Consider the following 21,752-nt stretch of genomic DNA (forward strand, 5'->3'; position numbering starts at 1 on the left):
CCGGTCAGTGTAGACAATACTGAGTTAGGTGCACCATTGATCTGACTCAGTATAGCACAGCTTCCTATGACATTTTCAGACCATGAGCGCTGTGATCTGAATACAGTATGTGCAGTTCAAACCTAATGATACACACAATTTAGCAAGTACACTATTAGCTGATTCAGTTCATAATGTCAGCTTGGCACACATGCACGCACACATCAGTTGTATCCAAGGGCTACTGTTAAAAAAATGAGCTCTTCTGAAGGAATGGATAATGACGCTGATTTAAAAATTAACATTTTTAAAATCACTGAGGTTAATAAATTGGCAGGTTATTCCCAAAGGAGAAATGGAATATGTTTGCAAATTTTATTCCCTGGGAAGCAGACAGTGCTCCTTGCTGACTGGAATATGCATCCTGATTTCATAGCTTTGGGTGGAGAAATTTCTCTGTAAGTTTTCCCCCCCTTTAAAAAGAGTGTTCCTTTCTCTGAACAAACTCTGTGTACCTGGAATTGGCTTATCACCTGGCATTGCACAATGCTCACAGATGTTTTGTTTTTTCACTGGGCTTCTTTCTGGCTAGCCTCTACAATTTCCACTGTAGACTGTCAAGCAATTTGTTTGTCACCTTCAGACAAATGAGGATGACATTTCTGTCGCAGGGTGGTAAAAGGTTGGAGCTTGCATAAGCTTGATAAATGTGAAACCAAGGTGACTCTACTTGTAAGCGTTATGTATTACCATGAAACTGCAAATCCTTCAGGCATGCTTATGTGTCTAGGTTCGCTACATAATCAACTCCTGATTTGCATTCAGACACCAGGAAAATGTGTGTACTACGAAGAAATGCACAGAAACTGAAAAGAGACATTAATGTGTAGCAGCCCTGTTGGGTTCCTGTCAGACTTGACCATCTACCGGAAGGCAAAATAACTATTTGTATTTTCTTTTAAAATCTCCATGCATTTCCTAACTACTTAGATCCACCTCATCCCTATTATTAATAATGGAGATCATTATTGGGTCAGTCTCCTTTTATGCTCACAGGTGTTAACAGGCCTTGCAGCTTGGCTGAATTAAATTTGAATAATAACTTACAGTTTTTGGAGTTCAAAGGATTTATTCATGCAGGAACTATTTACAGGGTGAGTGGTGACATGAGAGAAATAGCAAACATCTTGTCTGGAGAGAACAGCAAACAAAATGGCTCAGCTTTTAGGGGTAGAGTTAACTTAGACAAAGAGACATATGAACAAGTGCTGGCTAGATTGCTATACAAACAATGCTCTCGTGTGGTTTAAAGGAACACATGCATTAACTAGAAGCTCAAGCGTAGGAAATGCATTTGCTTTAGTCCAACAATAAACATAATAAATTTAAAGCAGAGTTCCTTTTCCTATTGCTTACCTTTAATCTGTGTCCTAATGCATTGTCAGTGGGGGAAATTGCCTTACATGGCACCTGGATAAATATTACTTAAATTTCCAAATTATTAGAAGTGGGGTGCTTGCAGCACCATTAACAGGAGTCCAGCCCTGGTTTCTTCTTTAGCTTCTTCATGTAGATTGAATTATTAATCCACTCTAGAAAATGCTGTCCACACATACAGTTGCACTTTCCTATTTGATCATTTTTATGATTAGTTATATATGAGCAAGAAGATCAGAGGCTTGAGGCTGCAGAAAAGATTCATCTCAATGGCTTTTGCACAATGAAATGAAACATTCCTTTAAGGAGCTGCCCCTCCCATTTGAGCAAAATGCAAATTTGTGGAGGGAAATAAAAGTGGGAGTAATTTTGTTTTGTTTCTTATCGGATTCTTGTTTGCTAGATTTCAAACAACTCCATTTCAAAAATGCTTCTAATTGCAAATCCACACACATTTAGCAAATAACTCTGTTCAATACAACTTTTGAAGTTAATTTGGCTTCCCATTCCCCCCACCTCCACTTTGGAGTTTCCTTTTAATGCTGCACATAAAATCTACCACAAGATGAATGCAGGCTCTTTTCATCAGCCCAGCTACAAAGAGGCTAAACTCTTTAATTGCACTAGATTGGGTCCTATTTTCTCGAATGCAAGTAGAAACCCCATTAAAATCTAACCAGTTACTCCCAATTTGCACTGATGCTAATGAAAGCAGAACTGAGCCTCTGGGGTCCAATTCTGCTCAGTTAACTCTACTGAGTTAAGAGGAACTCCCTTGGAAATGTATGAGATTATGTGAGTTAAACTTGTGGAGGGATTGATGAATAAGAACCCTGGTGAGGTTGGATGTGATCATTTTCTGAACCCTTCAAAGGCCCTGTGTTTCTGTGATTTTCTGAAGTACTGATACCCACTCCTGGTTTCTCAATCCCCTTCCTCAAAAATAAGGCAGGAAAAGAGAAAGAGGGAGGAACGGTGAGAACACTTTTGTAGCCCAGTCCAGTGCATAATGGATTCAGATTACATGGGGATGAGAATGGGAAAGGGTGGCTATGGCACAGTGACAGAGCATATGTTTTGCATGTAAAAAGTTCCAGGTTCAATGCCTGCCATGTCCAGGTCAGGCTGCCTGTCTGAAAGCAATGGAAGTTACTGCCAGTTGCTCTAGATGCTGTTGAGCTAGATGGATCAGTGGACTTCCCATTTGGGGAAGGGTCATAGCTAAGTGGCAGAGCACAAGCTCTGCATTCACAGGGTCAGTCCCTGATCTCATGCCCCATGCCTGAAACCCTGGAGAGCTTCTGCCAGTGAGTATAGATCAAGGACTGGAATTGTTTTTGGCTCCACAGACCAGCTCCTTCTCAGAATCAGCCTTGCAGGCCAAATGTGACAGGTAGGGGGTGTGACTGTCCACCTGTCAATCACATGATGCCATCATGACATCACATGACTCACAAATGGGTGGCACCACCCATCTGCCAAAATTCCCTCAGAGGCTTTGCAAAGTGCCTTCTGAAGCATCCTCTTCCTTCCCTTGGAGGGAGCTTATTTCAAGCACGCCTTTGCTCTGCATCTCATTTAAGTGAGTGGACAGCAGCAGTGGCACTGCCTCCCACTTGCTTAATGATGAAGCACACCTGAGCCCAGAGCACAGCAGGATCCCTACTCCACCCAATATCGGCAGATGATATTCCTACATTGCAGGGGGGTAAACTAGATGATGTTCAGGGTCCCTTCCAACTCTACAGATCTATGATTTTGTGAGAGCAATCCTGCCAAGATTGGAGAAAATCAGAGATCTTCCTGCAGGGAGCTTTCTAGCACTCCCAAACTCTAGCACTCCCAAACTCAGCCAATAGGAGGGCAAAATACTGCTTAGCACTGGACATGAGTGCACAGAGCTCTCCTGCACACCTGAGCCCAGTGCTAAGGAAAATCATTCTTCCTTTGCCTTGGATGATGTGCTGGGAGAACCATCCTGATTAAAGTTGATGCCCCATTTTGTGCAGCTGTTGTTGGGTACTTAGGGAGTTGCACAAAGTGGGCTTTGGGCAAGCCCCACACTTTCAACAAAGGCCTGCCCTTATCCCCATGACATCTGTTGTATGGTGGGTGGGCATGGCTTGCCCAAAATGTCCTTGCAGCCAAATGGGGAAGCCTGGGAGCTCAAGACTAGCACATAGGTCAGAGGTTCCCCACCCCTGGTGGAAATGATACTGAGCCAGAGGGCAGGTGGTCTGATTCAGTAAAGGTAAGGGACCCCTGGACTCCAGTCAAAGGTGACTATGGGGTGTGGCGCTCATCTTGCTTTTCAAGCCAAGGGAGCCGGCGTTTGTCCACAAACAGCTTTCTGGGTCATGTGGCCAGCATTTCTAAATTGCTACTGGTGCATGGAGGACCATGACAAGTGCCAGAGCGCTGCCTCAGCTTTATCACAGGATTATTGCACAAGGGACCAGGGGCATAGGAAACAGGGGCAGGGGGCGGTACGCCCCAGGTGCCATCATGGAGGGGGGTGACAAATTATCAAGGAACAATTACTACCCTACTAGGGTGGTTCATATTTTATTTTTTTTAATGCCTGCTCCAAAGGTCTTATATTACTACACTAGGGATTATGTAGCTACATATGACATTTCATGCATATCAGTTAATATCTTGACCCTCCTCCATGAAAATAGCTATTTACTTGGCTGTTTTCCTGTCATGAAGGCTGAAATTTCAACAAAGCACCTGCCTTTGCTAGACTCTTTTCAGGCACCTGCTAAAACCATTCTTCTTTAGGCAAGCATACCTAGATGCTTAGGAAGTTGAAGTAATTTTAATCTTAATATTTTAGCTTTTGTATGTTTTAAAATTGTTAATTTTTCTTGATTTTACTGCTATGGTGTTTTGGTAAACCACTTTGCAGGTTTTTTTTAAATTAATTTTATTAAATAAATAAACAATAAATATAAATAAAATAACACAAGCCAAAACACAAGCCATCCTGTAGATTTATCAGAGGCCCAGAATCCGCATTCCTTTGTAAGAAAATATGAAATAACGTAAAACCATTTTTGCAGTTAAAAAATAAAAATAAAAATGGGGGGGGAGGGGGACAAGAAATCTTCCGCACCGTGTACCACCTGACCTTCCTACGCCTCTGTGAGGGACTGCTGTGATTTGCAATGCTAATTTGTTTTCATTAGATTAAAAATGAGCTATGTGTTTTGAAGTATGAAAAATTAAAATACTGGTGGCCTCTGAGTCGCCTTCCCATGTGAACTGAATTCCCTTTTCATGTAGCTCCCTCCCTTCATTACTCTCTCCCCATCCTCAGGGTTGTAGCCACAGGGGAAGGGCCCTGCTCTTGGGATGTATGTATCTTGGGATATATCCAGCCTGATTAGTTGTTGAGATAAGAAGGCTTGAGGTTGCAGAAAAGATTCATCTTTATGGCAACCAGGAGAAACATTCCCCTAGGAACTGCTTCTCTCCCACCTCTAATTTGACCAAAATACAAATTTGTGGAGGAAAATAAAAAAGAGTGAGTTGAAAGCCTGCAGGCAGGAGTCTACCCAATTGCTCACCAAGAAATAATATAATGAAGACTGGAGAAAGGGATACAGGTGAAGTTTTCCACTGCTAGATTCAGCTAAGAAATTTGGGGTGCTGTTGAATCCACTCTTCCCTAGGCTCCCTCCTTCTCAACAGTTTCTTCTGCTCCTGCATCCTCTTAATTTTTTCTTACTTTGTCAAATTTAAAAAAATCCAAGGAAAACCAGCAATTCTCTTCCTGCTCAGATTTTAATCTAAGATGGAGAAGGATTTAGAAACTTCTAAAGCTTTACTCTCCTTTGAGGTGGGCTTTAAAAGTAGCCTCTGATTCCCTTTTCTGAACCTGACACTGAAGAATTTCACTGGCACCTCAGATTTTGAAGTGGGGGCAAGGGGAAGCTACTTCGGCAAAATTGAGGGCAGAAGAATGTAGTCAGTCCCCCCTGGGTCCTCCAGGCACCACAGCCCCAATCTGGATTGAATGCCCTGTGGTTTATTTTTCAAAAGGGGAATAAACAAACAAATAAATAAATAAAGATGGTAGATAATTTAAGCAAATACTTTAAAGTGCAGCATCAGTGAAATGTGCCACTCAAAGTCTGAGCCTCAGTATTTTTTAAAAGGGAATACAGTAGAATCAATACAGTGGTACCTCGGGTTACAGATGCTTCAGGTTACAGACTCGGCTAACCCAGAAATAGTACCTCGGGTTAAGAACTTTGCTTCAGGATGAGAACAGAAATCGCACAGCGGCGGTGCGGTGGCAGCGGGAGGCCCCATTAGCGAAAGTGGTACCTCAGGTTAAGAACAATTTCAGGTTAAGAACAGACCTCCAGAACGAATTGAGTTCTTAACCCGAGGTACCACTGTATTCCTAAGTCTCATTTCTTAAAACTATCTTCTTTAAAAGGTCCCAATATGGGATGGGCGAAAATTTCATTAAATAAGTAAGTATCAGTGGGAGAGGTGAAAAGCCAAGCCACCTCCACTGGCTCTGCTTTGACAGGCCATCCCCACTAGGCCTGCTCTCCCCTCAGCTGTCATCTGGAGGCATTCATTGCCCCAGACTGCCTCAGTGGGAGAGACAGGAAGCAGAAGGCTCACTCCATCACATTTGTGAAGAGCCCAGCTCCATCAGGCACCTCCTGCCCCTGAACTGGGCCAACTGGGCATTAGAGGAACAACTGAGCTTTGGTTTTGATTTTCCTCTTCCCTTCCTGTCCCCTTTTCCTTGTGTGTTGTGGGGTTTTAGGTTGTAAGCCTGCAGGAAGCCTTTTTTGCTGAAGAGAGGGGTACAAGTGCTCTAAATCAAACAAACAAACAAAATGTTTAAAAGCCATATGGTTAGAACCATTAACTAAGTTAACCCCTCCCCCACTTCTTATTACTTGTGTGGTGGCATGAACATTGTGGACATGGAACAGAAGTAAAATAATTTCTATCTGGCCGTGCCTTTTTGCGTATGTTGGCATTCTATTCAAACTGCAGACAAGAAAATGCAAATCAAAGAACAACAATAACAACAAAGGCCCACCCCATTTCCAGCACCATGTGAAAATCCCCTTGCTTGCAAGTCCGACTGGTTTTTGTAAACTGAATTCATCTATGCCACATCTAATCATTTGCATTTACTGATAACCAAGGTAATGAATTTTCATAACCTCCCCCCACCACACTTCTAGCCTTGCCCAAACAGGTATAAGTTGTTGCTATAAAAATATTCACTCGGTATGTTTTGACATCTTATGCTGACAACAAGTATTTTCATGGTTTATTAACTTTCTATTGTCTGACCTCTGAATTTCCTCTGTGAATGTAAAGCAGTTGGGGGGGGGCATTCCTTTTCCTGCAATTTCCCACAACCAGCAAGAAGAAGCAAATCATAATAAACTCTACCTGCTGCACAGAGAAAAATTCTCCCTGGTCTTTTTCAAGTATGTTTAAGTATTTTTAAAATTAAATTTGCGACAATGAAACCTTTTCTGACCACAGATCTTGAATCTTTTTTGGGCTGAGTGGGGCACTTGAGACAAACATTCTACATGCAGTAGGTAAAATGAGCAGGATTGGAGGTTATAATCCATTGAATGTGCCTCTGGAGGAATTAAGGGATCCTGATTTTAGAGTGTAAAGGGTTTGTATGTTTTGAACCATGACCAATCCCTGTTATCTTACCCCTGGTGCAGATACTCAAATGACCTCACAAACCAATGGTGATTTGCCAAGCCATAAAAAAACTTTTCTTTCCAAGCCAACTGCTCACTCTGAACAATTTTTTGCCTTTACCAGTTTAATCTGGTGTCTAACCACGAGCTGATCTGTCACCATGCCTCCAGCCACTGACCCTTGATTCATGTTTGCTTGATTTGATACCCAACCTCTAGGACACCTATGACCATGCATTCTGCCTTGGGACCCATCTGACCAGCACCCGCCTATCTGTGTCAAACTCAGATTTTACAGATGCCTGTTGCAAAGTTAAGACAGGACTAACAGTGTTAATACCATCTCAGTGTCATAGGGACAAAGCATTCCATCTATCACCTCCTTTTGCCCGATGCCAGAACTCCTCAGATAACTGAGCACTTAGCAGAACTGTGTTTTAATTCTGAATTAATTAATTAACATCGAAAGCTTCACTGTTTATGTGGCTCAGGACGTTAAGACATCAGATGCTTTTGTATAAACAATGATTTGCCTCAGTTGCATAAACAAGTGATGCAATGGAAGGGAAGGGTCTGCTTGGTTTAGCAACAACAAAAGGGGTGAAGAATTCCCCCACCACCTCCGCACAGGTTGTGGGTAGTGCTTGCTTAACCAGAGCAATACCAGCAGCACTGATTCCAGGTTTGAAGGAGTCCTGAGCAAAGTGTCATGCAGTGGCCCCTCCTCTGCATCAGTGGACCCTGGCGAGCTTGCTTGATAGTGGAGAGCAACACTTTACTGAGTAGTGCAAGATAGTTGCATCTAGTTCCCATTGCAAGTTATGGAGCAATGCTACACTGGGGCACCATAGGGAATAAAAAATTGGAGCTAAACTTTAAATGAGCCAGAGCAGGCATCAGCAGTTTTTACTGGAACCCTGGCAACTGGTCAAGGATGCCAAGTGCTCATTTTAGACCTTGATATCAATAGTGCATTTGGTTGGCAGAGAGGAGCTACAGGGCATCAAGGATCAGGCAGGGGGAGAGTTCTACACTCCTTACCCACCTGTCATCCCACCCCACCCCCCAAAATTGGACCATGCCACCTTTCACTTTCTCCATGATTGTGACAGGTCTATTTTGAACCTGCCCAAGCTTTAAAGATCTGCCCCAGATTAGCCCCATCCTTGAACTGATTTGGGACAAGATCCAGGTTGGACTAGGTGTTTCTGGGATCAACCCAGGTCAGTTGTGGCCAATCTGGGGGCTCAGATCAGGTTGGAGTGTATGCTCCTAACAGTAGTTTGGCTGTGATGGAGCAACCAAGTTAAGATGTCATCTTGGAAGGGGAATAGGAAGCACCAGTTGCTCATAGAATCACGGGTGCCGGAGCATCTTCTGCTCCACATCAAATTATCATTCTAGAGTCACTGAGGGCCTTCTCAGAAAGCAGGAGGAGATCAAGCACACACACAAACACACCATTCTGAAATGCAGAAGATAGACAAGACTTGGAAAAGCTGATTCAGGCTAACTGCTGACCATCACACGTCTAACATCAACGCAAAATGCAGAACCAAGCTTTCAACACACCCTGCTACTTATATTCTCTCTTAAGAATAGCCCCCTCTGTATCTCACATATTTGTGTGATCTCGTTGATTTAAAGAACTTGAGGGCTTTACACAGGGAGATCGTGGATCTAAGTGTTTTTAAAGATGTTGAACAACATAGGGCCCAGGACAGGCATAATTAATTAATTAAGCAAGTTATAGTTCCATAGCTCCCCTGCATACAAAAATAACAAATTAGGAAAAAATCTCCAGGCGCTTCAAATGAATTCCCCCCCCCCCCAGGCCCAACATGTTTTGAAACAGGTCCTTCTTCGCGAGCATATTTTAAGCAGTGATTCTCACCGAACGAATGGGACATTACCAATTTAACTGCAAACACCTGAAGTTTCTCTCTCTCTCTCTCTCTCTCTCTCTCTCTCTCTCTCTCACACACACACACACACACACACACACACACACCCTTGCCTTTTGTGTATTTGCCAGTTTTGTGGTTGCTTTCCTTCCCTGCATGCAGCTGCTGCATTTGCATTGACAACAGGAAAACAAGCGTGTGATCCTCAGGGAGCCAGATTGTTCCCTAGGAGCCTCCAGCTGCTGAACCCTATCCTAGTGCTTTACACTATGCATTTCAGACTTATTAGGGATCAATAAAGAATGGCAAGCAAAAAAAAAGGTCTGCAAGGGACAGCATGCACATTAACCATCTTGCCCTTGGGCTGTTTTGGGCAGTGCTGTTCCTCTGCTGTTTGATTCAGTGCTTTGCTGAAATCTGTCCTCCGGTTTCTTGAAGGTTTTATTCCCCTGCAAAAGCAACTTCGTTTTTTCTGTGTCTCAGGACACTTTAGAATTCTGCTCAGTGTGTGGCTTTCAGCTCACCTTGTTTTTATGGGGTGGGCAAGGGCAGCCTATATATTTTTCTTTCCAGTAAACATTTATCCAACACCCCAAAGACTCCTAAGCTGCCTGAACTCCTTGATCTGAAAAAGCCCCATGGGAGAAGTCGCCTCATTAGGTCTTCCCCTGGGCTTTGATCGAAGCATAAGTACCCAAGAAGCCTGCAATGTGCAGACCACTAGTGAAATGATTTGTAGACTGGAAGGAAGGACACTCACAATTACCCCCAGCCCCCTCAAATGTAAGTTAGGTACATGAAAACCCTTGCATATAACCTGAGAAATATCACTGAAATTTTATCTCCTTTTATCATTTTTGAGTGCAATTTGTTTTTGCATTAATAGGGAGATGAATGGTCACACATCCCCCCTGCCCCCCAAAAAAGCAATAGGAAAAATTTAAGCACAGGATATGGTTTCAGGACCTAACATCATAATGTTGTTGCGGAAAAGCAAATTAGGAAAAAAGCAGGTCTTTACTGCCAATTCATGTGTACCCGATTCAGTTGTAAGAATAGCTGCATTATTACATTACAGCATAATGTTGCTTCAGCTGTGAAACTATGAATGGGTTTGTTCCATTTTTGTTTCTTAGCTGATTTAATTCCTAAGACAACTGCTTTGCCATATTGTAAAAACATGTGTTTGGCTTACATCTTTTAAACAGATAATTAATTGTGGTTTATAGATTAGTACCAACAAATCAGTTTTTAAAATAAAATAAAAAGCTACCTAGCTGTGTGAGTCTTGGAAAGACATAGATTCTGTTTTGCCATGGCATTTTTCTTTGCTTTCCCCCTCCCATCTGATGATCCAAACCATCATGCAGTGGTAAATTCTGAAGTGCAGGCATGCTTTGTGGCAAGTCTCTTGCACATGCCTCCCATAGCCATGCTCCTGGGCAGCAAAGAAAAAACATTCCTTGCAGACATAGTCCAAACTGAGCCCATTTCATACCATTGTCACCATCCATTCATTACGGTCAGTACACAGATTTCCTAATATCTAGGACAATTACCAAAAAGAGGTTTGACACAGTGACATCATCTCAGTTATGTAATAAACAACAAATACCCTCAGGGAAGCCTCTGGGCATTAGGGCAGGGCACTTGATGCAGCTGGATTCCAGATCCTGAATTGAACTGGGCCCATTTGGATCAGCCTAGGATTTGGCAGCACATCACTTCAGGTCAAAATAGGTCCACCCAGAGGGATCCGTGCTATCAAAAGGTGGTGAGGTCTGTTGGTGAGAAGGTGCTCGGCTGAGGATCTTTGCACCTGGGCAGGCTCAAATAGTTATGCACATTGCTTAGAGATATTTGTTATATTGATACCTTTAGGTGGGTGAACTTGTTAACAACTCAGAGATGGGTGGGGTGCTGCAGGGTTTTATCCTGGGCCCGTTGTTATTCGACATTTTTATAAACAACTTGGTTGAAAGAATTGAGGAGATGCTCATTCAATTTGCAGATGACACCAAACTGGGAGGGGCAGTCAATGCCACGGGAGGCAAGATCAGAATTCAAGGTGACCTTAACACATTGGAGAACTGGGCCCAAACTAACAAAATGAATTTCAATAGGGAAAAATGTTAGGTTCTACACTTAGGCAGGAAGAACAAAGAACAGTTGCACAAATATAAGATGGGGGTCATCTGGCTTACCAGCAGTATATATGAAAAGGATCTACAAGATTAACCTGAGTCAACAGTGTGATGCAGCAGCAAAAAAGGCTAATGCTATTCTAAGTTGTATCAACAGAAGTATAGTGTCCCAATTAAGTGAAGTAATAGTACCACTCTATTCTGCCTTGGTCAGACCACACCTAGAATACTTTGCCTAGTTCTGGGTGCCACAATTTAAGAAGGATGTTGACAAGTTGGAAGGTGAGCAGAGAAAGGCACGCAAGTTTAGGGCTGCCATACATTCAGAATTTCCTAGACATAGCTGGGATTTGGCTGTCGGAAATAGTGCCTGGGCAGCAAAAAACAAAAAACAAAAAAAACTCAACAACTTTTTTGTCTGGATTTTCACTTTTTGAAATATGGCAACCCTACCCAAGTTGATTACAGGTCTGGAAACCAAGCCTTATGAGGGACAGTTGAGGTAGCAAGTCTCTATCTTTTCCATAGCTAGATTGTTAAGCCACCAAGAAACACAAACCAGGGACTCTGCCAACAGGGTCTGGCAGCTGACTTGGGCTCAGTTTCTTGTATACCATTGCCAAGTCATGTGTACAATGACTTGGGACTGTGTGATGCACCCTACCCACTGTGGGCACCCTACTCACTGTGACATCAAAGCAGCTCACAGCCTAAAGGAATTACTGGTCTAATCTTCACCGGATCGCAGTACCACCCAGATAGGGTACTGCAGCTTCTCAGCTTGGCCATGACAGTAACCCTGAGGCAGGTACCTTCAACCTTTTCAGACCCAGGGCCCACTTTTAACCCAATGTTTTATTTGTAGACTCATTTCTTATTCTTTTACCATATATTTACATAGTAGTAGTGTTCCTGTTGTGACCCACTTTGTATCAGCCTACAACCCACAAATGGGTCTCAGTCCACCAGACAAATGCCCTAAGGAACGCCTACCTGGCTCTACATATAACTGATGTCCCAGGATTGGTTCCTCAGTTTGAAAAGGTTGCCTTCCTGATCTGAAATCTGACTACTAATTTGACCATGACTGGTGGAATCTAGACACATACAAAAAACACTGTAAAAAAGCTTTTTTAAAAAACACTTTTTGCCTCTGACCCTGCCTACCACTGATATATTGCTCTCAGAAGCTTGTCTAGAAGGGAATGTGACCCACAGACTGAAAAAGTTTCCCACCGCAGTGTAACAAATCAAGTCTAGGATATGGGGCTGCATGTACTTTATGGCCTCAGTGGTCTCCAAACTATTTTCAAAGAGGGCCAGATTTGATGAAGGGCCATGGGGGCCAACCAAAGGGCCAACCAAAGTTGTTGAGCTTTTTTCTTTTTTTAGAATTGAAGTTGTTGAGCTTTTTTAAAAGATTTTACCAAAGTTGTTGAGCTGTTAAGGTTTTGGGGGGATTTTACCCCAGGAGATAAACTGCTGCAGGGGCCAGATTAAACTGGATTAGGGCCCCGAAATGGATTTTGGACATGCCTGGCCTCAAGGGATTGAAGACCTGGAGATCCACTTTAGCTATGCTTTTCTCCTACCTGGCAAAGACTGAAACAAAGACTGCCCAAGTCTGAATGTGGGAGGAAAGAAGAGTTCATTCCCATCAGTGGTGCAGCTAGGAAATCTAATTGCCTTATCCTTTAGATGGCCGTGTGTAATTGCTTTAGTCGTGAAGCACACAATTCATATTTCTCTCATTTCCTGCCCACTTTCCTGGTTGTATCATGCTTTACAATTGTTTTTACACCCTTGATACATTGGAGCAGAAAGAGCAACACTGTTTTTTCTCTGAGCATGTGCAGTTTCACATTATAAATTCACTTAACACAGAGTACCATCATGACTATAGAAATAAATTGAGATTTGCTTCTGCTGCCCTGTTGGTAAATGCACTGATGCTCAAAAAAGCACTATTTTGTTCTTGAAAAGGGTAAGATGTTTTAAAAGGAAAATAAAATAAAATAAAATAAAATAAAATAAAATAAATAATAATAATAATAATAATAATAATAATAATAATAATGCATATATGGCCATACATGCAGGCTGCCTACCCCTGATTATTTATTTTTATTTTATTTATTGCATTTATATTCCACCTTTTCTCACAAGTTGCTCAAAGTGGCATACAAGGTTCTCTCCCACCTCATGCCATCCCCACAACCACCCTGTGAGGTAGGTTTGCCTAGCATAAGGTCACCCTGTGAGCTGAGTAGCTGAGTGGAAATTTGAATCTGGGTCTCCCAGGACCTAGTCTGACACTTTGACCACTAAACCACACTGAATCTATAAAGTGTACATTCTAAGGTATGTGTGCTTTAAAATAAGAAGAAAGGATTCTGTGGCAGCTAGTGAGAGCCGCAGTGGGCTGGCTCAGGTGCTGAGGCCAAGCCCATTTGCTTCTGCCCCTATCAACTACAGTACTGCCCTCTGGGTGGTTGTTTGTGGGGGACACACTGGCCTGTGAAGATTGGCCTTGATGTACCACCAATTCCTATCAGCAACCAGGAATTCAAACCTGGACCAGAATGTGTTTGCTTCATATGGAGTGTGTGATTTCCAACAACTAGCTTTTTGAAGAAGATGCACCAACATCCCAACTGCAAACGAAAAAGACACTAGCTGCTGAATATTTGAGCATTATATATATATATATATATATATATATATATATATATATATATGCTTTCGTAGATTTTCACGGGTACAGGAATGCAGGTTTTGGTGTCCTCGGGTGTCTTCCCGTGTAAAAGATATATATATCTTCTCTGAAACTGAGGGACACTTTGCAGATCATATCACCACAAGTGCCTTCTCCCTGAATATGGTGCACACCCCCCTCTCCCCTGGCTCCCTTTCTCTGTAGCCAAAAATGATTTACATGTTTGTTTACTCCGAGCTACATTCATCTGAGTCATTCAACACCCTCTCCCGCTAGCACATTACAATGAATTCTGAAGTAGCGTATCTGCGAGAGAATATTGTGGCACTTGGAATATTTTAGACTGAATCTCAATTTCTTGGCTGTGTCTCCCTGCTGGTTTTTCGGCTGGCTCTCTATTTGATATCTTCAATGATATTTCGGATAGCTGACAGTTCAACATTCTGTTTGTCAATCAGAATTCACTGATACTTTATCAATGAATCCTGATTGAAAAACAGAGTGTTGAACTGCTGCTACCTTCATGTAGGGTTGGTGATTAGGGATGGGGAGAAATTCAGCTCAGTTTGCATTCAAAAGTGAGCCCACCTAAGTCTCACTTTCTGAAGCAATACGCAAACATAAACACTGCCAACGTCTGAAATGTGCACTTCTCCAAATTTTGCTATGTACTTCTCCATGCTAAAGTAAAGTGTGCATATGGAACACATGCAGTAGAAAGAATAATGCATTATACTATGAGGAGTTGCTTTGCACATTTTTCAAAGGCAAAATGTGCGTATTAAGAGACATTTATACTAAAATGAATTTTCACGTGGACTTATTTAATATATAAAGAGGATTCTCAAACAAATATATGGGAAACCGAACTGAAGATTGGCAAAATGAGAAACTAATACAGATTTGCTCATCCCTGTCTCAAGATGAACCACCAGGCTAGAAACAGTAGCCCTATAGGACCAGCTCATAAGAGTGTGGTATTGGGGCTTTAATTTTCAAGATGGAGTTGGGGCTGATCAAAGGAACTGCCTTGTGGATAGTGTTGGAAGGGTTGTAGCAAGAGAGGGATTGAAGAATATAAAAACTGTGAGGGTATGTGTGACTTGAAGGAGTACTGGCAATATTTACCTCTACAAGTGGAAGACGGGGAAGTAATTAGGAGAGCAGACCCAGGTGAGAGCCTGGGAGGGACTTCACAAGTGAGATGTGTGGTTAGCTGTTGTATTCTATCATTTTACTTGTGTGCCAGGCATTGTTTTCTCTCCCATTCAGTTTTAAGCTGTTGAATTAGATTGGCTTGTTTGTATTGTTTTATATAACATTGTGTGGATTTAGGATTGTATCCAATGTTAGCCCTACTCCAGAGTAGACCCCTTGAAATTAATGAACCCAAATATTCATTACTTTCAATGGGTCTACTCTGGAGTAAAGCTAACATTAGATACAGCCCCCTTTTTCTGCGTTTGTTGATACTGTGATTATTTTTAATTGTTCTTGATATGCTTTTAATTTTTCTATTTACATTTGTTCATTTGGTTTGTTGTGAGCCATTTGGGGCACATTTTTTTTAAAAAAAATGTGGGGGATTGGCAGACAAATAAACAGGTGGTGTTCATTATGGTCAGGTTCACAATGGATCTCCAAATGCCTGCTGGTTGCAAGGACATTCTACTGAAGAATGCTAGATTAAGTCCCCCACTCCAGCCTATCCAGAAAGGTACTAATTAATGCTTTTAAGCAAGAAGATATACTCAAGAACACAGAATAGCTATGTTTAACTGTTCCAAGAGCTCAAATATTCACTCTAGTTTTGCTTAAGCACATGAAATTCTATTTTTAAAAATTGATAGACTGGCCAATTTATCCATATCTTAAAGTACAAGAAAAAAGAGCACATAATGAAAATTCTTGCAAAATCATATTCATCCTTACTCTGGGAAATATTAGATTGGGGAAAAGAGTCCTCTTTCTCATTTCAATTCCATTTTAGTTCTTTTTCAGGATATGTGAAACAAGCCATTCATGAAGAATAAGTGTGTGCACATTGTTATTTTTAGTAAATGTTGCTTTGGAAGAAATGATATCTCCTGAAGGATCAAATGCAATATTTTAAACTATGCAGCGAGGAACATGGAGATATGGAATTGGTGGCAAATTTATTGACAGCTTCTAAAAGAGAACTAGCAAAGCCTTGGGAATCTTCAAATGCTACATTGGTAGAGGAACAGTTTTTAAAAGTCATGGAAAAATCACTAAATCATGACAACTGACTTTGATAGAATTGAGGAATTCATTTTTTAAAAACTCTTTCAAGAAATAGTGACTAAGTATGTTAATTACTTGGATAAAGGTGAAACTTTGCTTGTATAGAAGGCTTGCAATCTTTGTCTTCTCTTACGTAGTTTAATAGGTTTAGGGAAGAGCCCCCGTTTGGAAATTTAATTTAAAACCAACAAAGTGGAAAGCAGTGGTGTTGGTTACTGTTGTTGTTATTGTAATTAATTCAATTTATATCCCACCCTTCCTCCCCAAGGCCAAAAAATGGAAGCATTCCCAATACCCTCAATATTAAGCCTATTATGATTTTTAATGTGTGTGGCAAATACGTATTTAAAGTGATGACCCACAATTTTGGATTAGTCTTAGTAGCTATCCAAGAACTCTGCTCAAATTTTCCCAAGAGGGTGACGAGTAGGGTCTCCTCCCTGATCTCATGCTAAAACCACTCCGTATCACTTCGAAAGCCCAGAGCGCCTGGAAGCAGTTGAATGACTTCCAAAGCCCATAACAAAAACAGGGATGAACCCCTTACCCTCTTTGCCAGCTTGGAGGGTTTCATGGTGCCTCCGAAACTAATCACAAATGCAGGAGCAAAAATACCCCTCCTGGCTCCAAGCTGATGGGAGGAGGATCATCTGTTTCAAGTAGATGGCAAAGGGAAGCTCAACTTGGAAAACAAATTTCTAATCCCCTGAGATAGAAACAAAGTGAGCACCAAGATTCTGCAGTCCAGATTTTCTAGATCTTCCACACATCAAATCAATAGCAGTAGCAGGATGCATTATAACAATTTGGTGTCTTATTTTTTCACAGCTCAAAACCAAGCCAACACCTGGGCTCTTTCATTATGGAGAATATGTGCGCAACACAATATCTTAAATTATGTGGGCTACATTTCCCTGATAACTTACTCATCCATTTATTGTTGGCATAGTGAGAGGAACAACAATAACTAAGAATAATTGCAAATCAAAATATGAGAAGAGAGGGGACATGAAGAGCCATGTTTGTGTCAACAGAACCATGTACTTGCTCTCATATATAGATGCAGTTAGTGCTCATTAGGTGAGCTGAAAGGAAAATAATGATGTTTCCTTTACCTACTACTTAATCACTTCAAATTAAAAGAACAGGATGTGAATATTCAGAGAGAGAACAAATGAGCACGTGTCCCTTTTCTTCCCTGTGCTTTTTTATTCAGTATAATAAAGCTAAATTTCCAAGCCCTTGTAGATCCGCATATATAGAAAAATGGTACAAGTTTTGGATTCTTTTATTTCAGGCTTTAGGGAAAGAAATCAACAGCATAGTGGCTTCTGCTGCAGCTTGATATCAGCAGTAAGCATGTTTTGCATTTATACAGCACTTCTCTTAAAACCTTCTTACAAGAAAATGAGTTTGGAATCCATTCTGCATCCTAGTTTATTGTCAGCTACACAGGAATATACAATGTCCCTGAATTTCAGCCACTTTACAAAAAAAAAAAAAAAAAAAAAAAAGAAAACCAGCTGAACCTTCAGTTCAGTTTTTTACCCCAGATAATGTCAGCCCATTTTAGGTATTTTTTGTTTAAAGCCCCATGTAGTTTTTCCAGCAAAATCTGATCCAAAGAAGGATATAAGTGCCATTCATCTGACATGACACACATGTCTTTGGTGGGAACATTTGAATTGGCTTGGGGTAGAGAACCCCCTTCCTAAACTTCATGCGTCAGTTGCATGCTACTCCATATCAATTTCATACTACACTAGAAATCACTTGGGATAGAAAAATATCCCATGAAACTGGCTATGTCTAATTTTCGGTTTTCTTGAAAGAAACGGCAAAAATTTTGCAGGGGGAGAAATAGCAAAGCATCAGAAAAACAAAAGATTTGCCAAAGGTCACTTGGGAAGTCTTAATCTTTGCGGGGAAGAGAAAACAGATATTGTGGCCTTGACAGAGCTGCAGAAAATGAACCCCTACACTTTCCCCCTAAACTTTCCACTCCATTACCACTACTTGGACACTGCACTAAACATGTCTGGCTTACATTTCACCTGATGCAATGTTTACTTTGGCTCCTGCTGTTCCAGAAAGGTTCTCAGACAAAACTAGATTTGATGGCAACAGTAGAAATAGGCAGAACAGCAAATAAAGTTCGGGCCAATGTCCCCTTTGATTCAGCCTGGGACACAAAAAGAAGTCCGTGTAGTTTCCAAGTGGCCCAAGAGACCACCAGTAATGATAAGAGCACTGGTAGCAAGAGCCTACGTGTTTGAATCATCTGTGTCAATAGCACTAGCAAGGAGTTCAAATGCTTGGAAACTGTTGAAGCATCAGAGGGCAGCAGTTAAATCCCATGTATCATGAAATCAAATAGAGGTGAACAGTCATTGTAATCTTAAAGAAGTAGTGTGTGCATTTTAAAATGTCAGGGGAGCTCACAAATGGCCGAACAGCTGGCAACCGAGGGTAGAGAAGAAGAGAACTGCATCTGATGTGCAACCTTTAGAGCACAGAATACCTCCCAATGACATCATGTCTACCTTTTGGATTCCAATGGTTGTGTGTGTGTGTGTGTTTCTCTCTCACACAGAGGGAGACAAAACACTAAAAATGCAAACCCCCCTTCATTCTTCACTTGTATAAATATAGGTGTGTATTTATACAGGCAATTAACCTGTGCCAGGGATAAAATCCACACCACATTAAACAAAAATTGAGCGCACAGTTAAGCCTACTATAAATTAAACACTGTCACTTAGATTTAAGACCTCGCCATTCCCTGCCCCTTCTCTGGTAATAAAATTCAAAGCAGTTGGCACCTTTGCAAGTTTGCACAGCCTCCTGAGCTGTCCTGAATGGAGGCCAGTTTGGCAATGCGTGGCCACTTTGGTTTTTCTAACTGCTGCAGCAAGGAGAGTGCCCTGGTGAAGAAGTCACATTCACTTCCCTGCTGACTTCCCTGCTTCAACATATTTTCTGGCTACATGCATATCAAAGGGAGAGGGGGAAAGACCTGCAGCCTCCTTTCCATCCTGCTTCCTTTGCTGTGACAGGTGTTGGATTTACAGTTCTCTGAGGGCAAAACAGTGTCTGAGAGGGAGACTTGAGGCACTCAGTATCCTGGGAGAAGGGGCGGGGGAAGCCCAGAAAGCAATCATACCAGATCTTTAAAAGGGAGAGGGAGAGAGAGGCTGGTTTTGAAGCCCAGGTCCTTGCGAGGGTATGAGCAAATCATAAAACCAAGCCAATCTCATCCCTTTTACCCTAGATGGCCTTTCAGAGATCTTCAGCAGCAAAGAGGGCTTCTTCTCAAGGGCCTTTGCAAGCACTACAAAAGCAAATTGAGGGCTGCTGCTGGACCAGTTGGCAAGGTTCTGCACCCAGTCTTCTGTCTGTGAGGGATGCATCCTTACGGCACCTGTTCCTCCAAACACATGTTCTATCTCATCCACACATTACATTTTTAGGATGCACACTTACAAAATAAATGATGTAAGTGTGCACCAAAACAAAGTCACATGTGAAGCAGCACACATCTTTTCTCTTTCATCGGGTCGATTCTTTCCCCCTCCTCTCTTTTGGAGACCACAACAACAGCCTTTATTTCAAGGTGCAACCCCTACAAAGCAAAGTGTTGCTTTTGTACCACAGTCCAGGTCAAACATAGCTGCTCCAGATGTTGGCTGCAATCCCATCCCCACTTACCTGGGAGTAATTCAAATGGACTCACTTATGAGAAGACATGCATAGGATCGCGCTGTTAAAGGAGTTGTAAATCCTCTGCACACTTGCTTGGGAGTCAGTCCGGTTGAATTAAGATGGATTTGCTTTGGAGTAAGAAAACAAAACAGAAACATGCTTCCTACAAGGTCTGTCTGCCTTGGGAATTGTAGTGTCACCCACCCCTTCTCTCTTTTTTTGTTGTGCACCATATTCAGAGGTGCGATTTCGAGGGCGGCGGGGGGGGGGTAGCACAGAGAAATGAGATATCAGGTCGGTGCGCACCAGGTTCCACTGCTTATTCTTGGGGTTCAGCTGCAATCCATCTGCACCTGTCTGCACCATTGCTCTTTAAATAGCATTGGACTGTGTCTGACTTTGCTCCCAGACCTTGCAAGATTCAGGCGCTCCACGAGGATAGACACATGATCTGAGCGAGAGGATGGGGGGCTCCTCCCTCCCTCCCTATATTGTACCCCTAACTAAGCCTGAACCATCCCTAAACGGCCCCACCATGACCCCAACATTTAGCTCTCCTTTCCAGCCCACGGAGCACACATAGATCAGATTCATGGCAGACAAAGCAGATCCCCATAAAGGGGTTCAAAGCCCACTGCTTCCGTCCACACACGACCCCGCTTCTCCTCCTCCTCCTTCGCACCCCTCGAGCTCCGGCAGACTCACCTAAGCGAGAAACAACTGAGGCTCTACATGATCCGGACTGTGATCCTCAGGCTCCCTCGTGGGTGAGGCACGCTCCTCTTTGGCAGGGATGCAACAACAGGAATAATAATCCAGCCCCCGTGGCCGTTGGGGTGGGTAGGGGAGACGGAGGAGCGCTAGGTGGGGGAAGAAGAGTCCCGCGGCTCCTTCTTCCACCGGACTCCTTTACTTGGCCCCACCAAACTTGCCCATCGGGCAACCAACCTTTAGACGTCACGGCATCTTCATTTTCCAACCCAGGTCCCAAGCCAAGCGGGCACAAGGTGCGGGAGGGAGAGAGAGGATGAATGGGGGGCTGTCAGGCAGACGCAGCCTTCGCTTCTTTGCGCTACAATCCCAAATCTCCTCCACAGCCGCCGCCGCCGCCGCCGCTGCTTCTCCTGGATTCCGGGTGTGATGGCGAGCAGAGAGCAGCAAAGGGTTGCTGGTGAGACTCCCGTCTCCTCCCGCCCGAAGACGAGCGATCCGTGTCACCACCTTAGCAGATGTGGGGGAGAGAGGCGCGAAACTGACTAGCGGTCTCGCCCGCAGCAGTAGCAGCAGCCGCCGCTGCTGGCTGGCTCCTCTTCCCCACCGGAGACGACCCCCCCCGCCCCCCCCCGCCACTCCAGTCGTTTCTCCGCCTGGACTGGGATCCAGCCCTCTCGATCGTTTGCTCGCTTCTCTCTCACGGGGTTCTGGAAAACGCCATCGACGGTGGGGGGTGGGGGTGCGCTCGGGCAGGAGGGGAGGAAGAGACTGCTTACAAGCCCCAGCCCAAATCCACAACCCTCGCTTTGCTAAGAGTCCTTTTAAAGTGCACTCCCCCCACACCCCAGAAAGCCACCACAGCCCAAAACATTTAAAAAGAAAAGGAAGATCATGTTAGGTTCCTGGTGTGGGTAGCAGGGGTTATTCAGGTGGGGATGGTTATTGGTTTTGGTGTGCGTCTGTGTAAGGGAAGCCATATATTAGGGGTGGGGAACCTGTGGCCGTCCAGGTGTTGTTGGCATTCATTACTCAGTAGTCCCAGCTAGCATGGCCAATGGTCATGGAGTCCAGCAACATCTGGAGGGTACCGCATCCCCCATCCCTCCATTCTTGAAGAAGTCAGAGGTGACCAGAAGCAATAGTATCAAAATGCAATTTTTAAAAAATCAACACAGAGAGAAAAGGG

The 21,752-nt window shown here is 43.0% G+C and overlaps 1 protein-coding gene across 5 annotated transcripts in view; it reads right to left on the reverse strand.

Annotated features, from left to right (window-relative positions):
• Positions 1-21,345, reverse strand: part of TRPC5 (transient receptor potential cation channel subfamily C member 5) — a 172,693-nt gene extending 151,348 nt beyond the window's left edge. Inside the window, exons 1-2 of one of the 5 annotated variants that reach the window (XM_081846959.1) lie at positions 20,558-21,345; positions 19,884-19,980 (exon numbers count right to left, since the gene is read on the reverse strand). The gene's annotated coding sequence lies outside the window, so the exon portion shown is untranslated. Of the gene's footprint in view, positions 1-1,086; positions 1,110-19,858; positions 19,981-20,557 lie in introns of those variants that run through there. The other 4 variants (XM_081846958.1, XM_081846960.1, XM_081846957.1 and 1 more) reach the window with 4 other exon arrangements.
• Positions 21,346-21,752: the final 407 nt, after the last annotated feature.

Source organism: Podarcis erhardii, assembly GCF_964252035.2.
Source record: "Podarcis erhardii genome assembly, chromosome: Z".
Classification (NCBI taxonomy): Eukaryota; Metazoa; Chordata; class Lepidosauria; order Squamata; family Lacertidae; genus Podarcis; species Podarcis erhardii.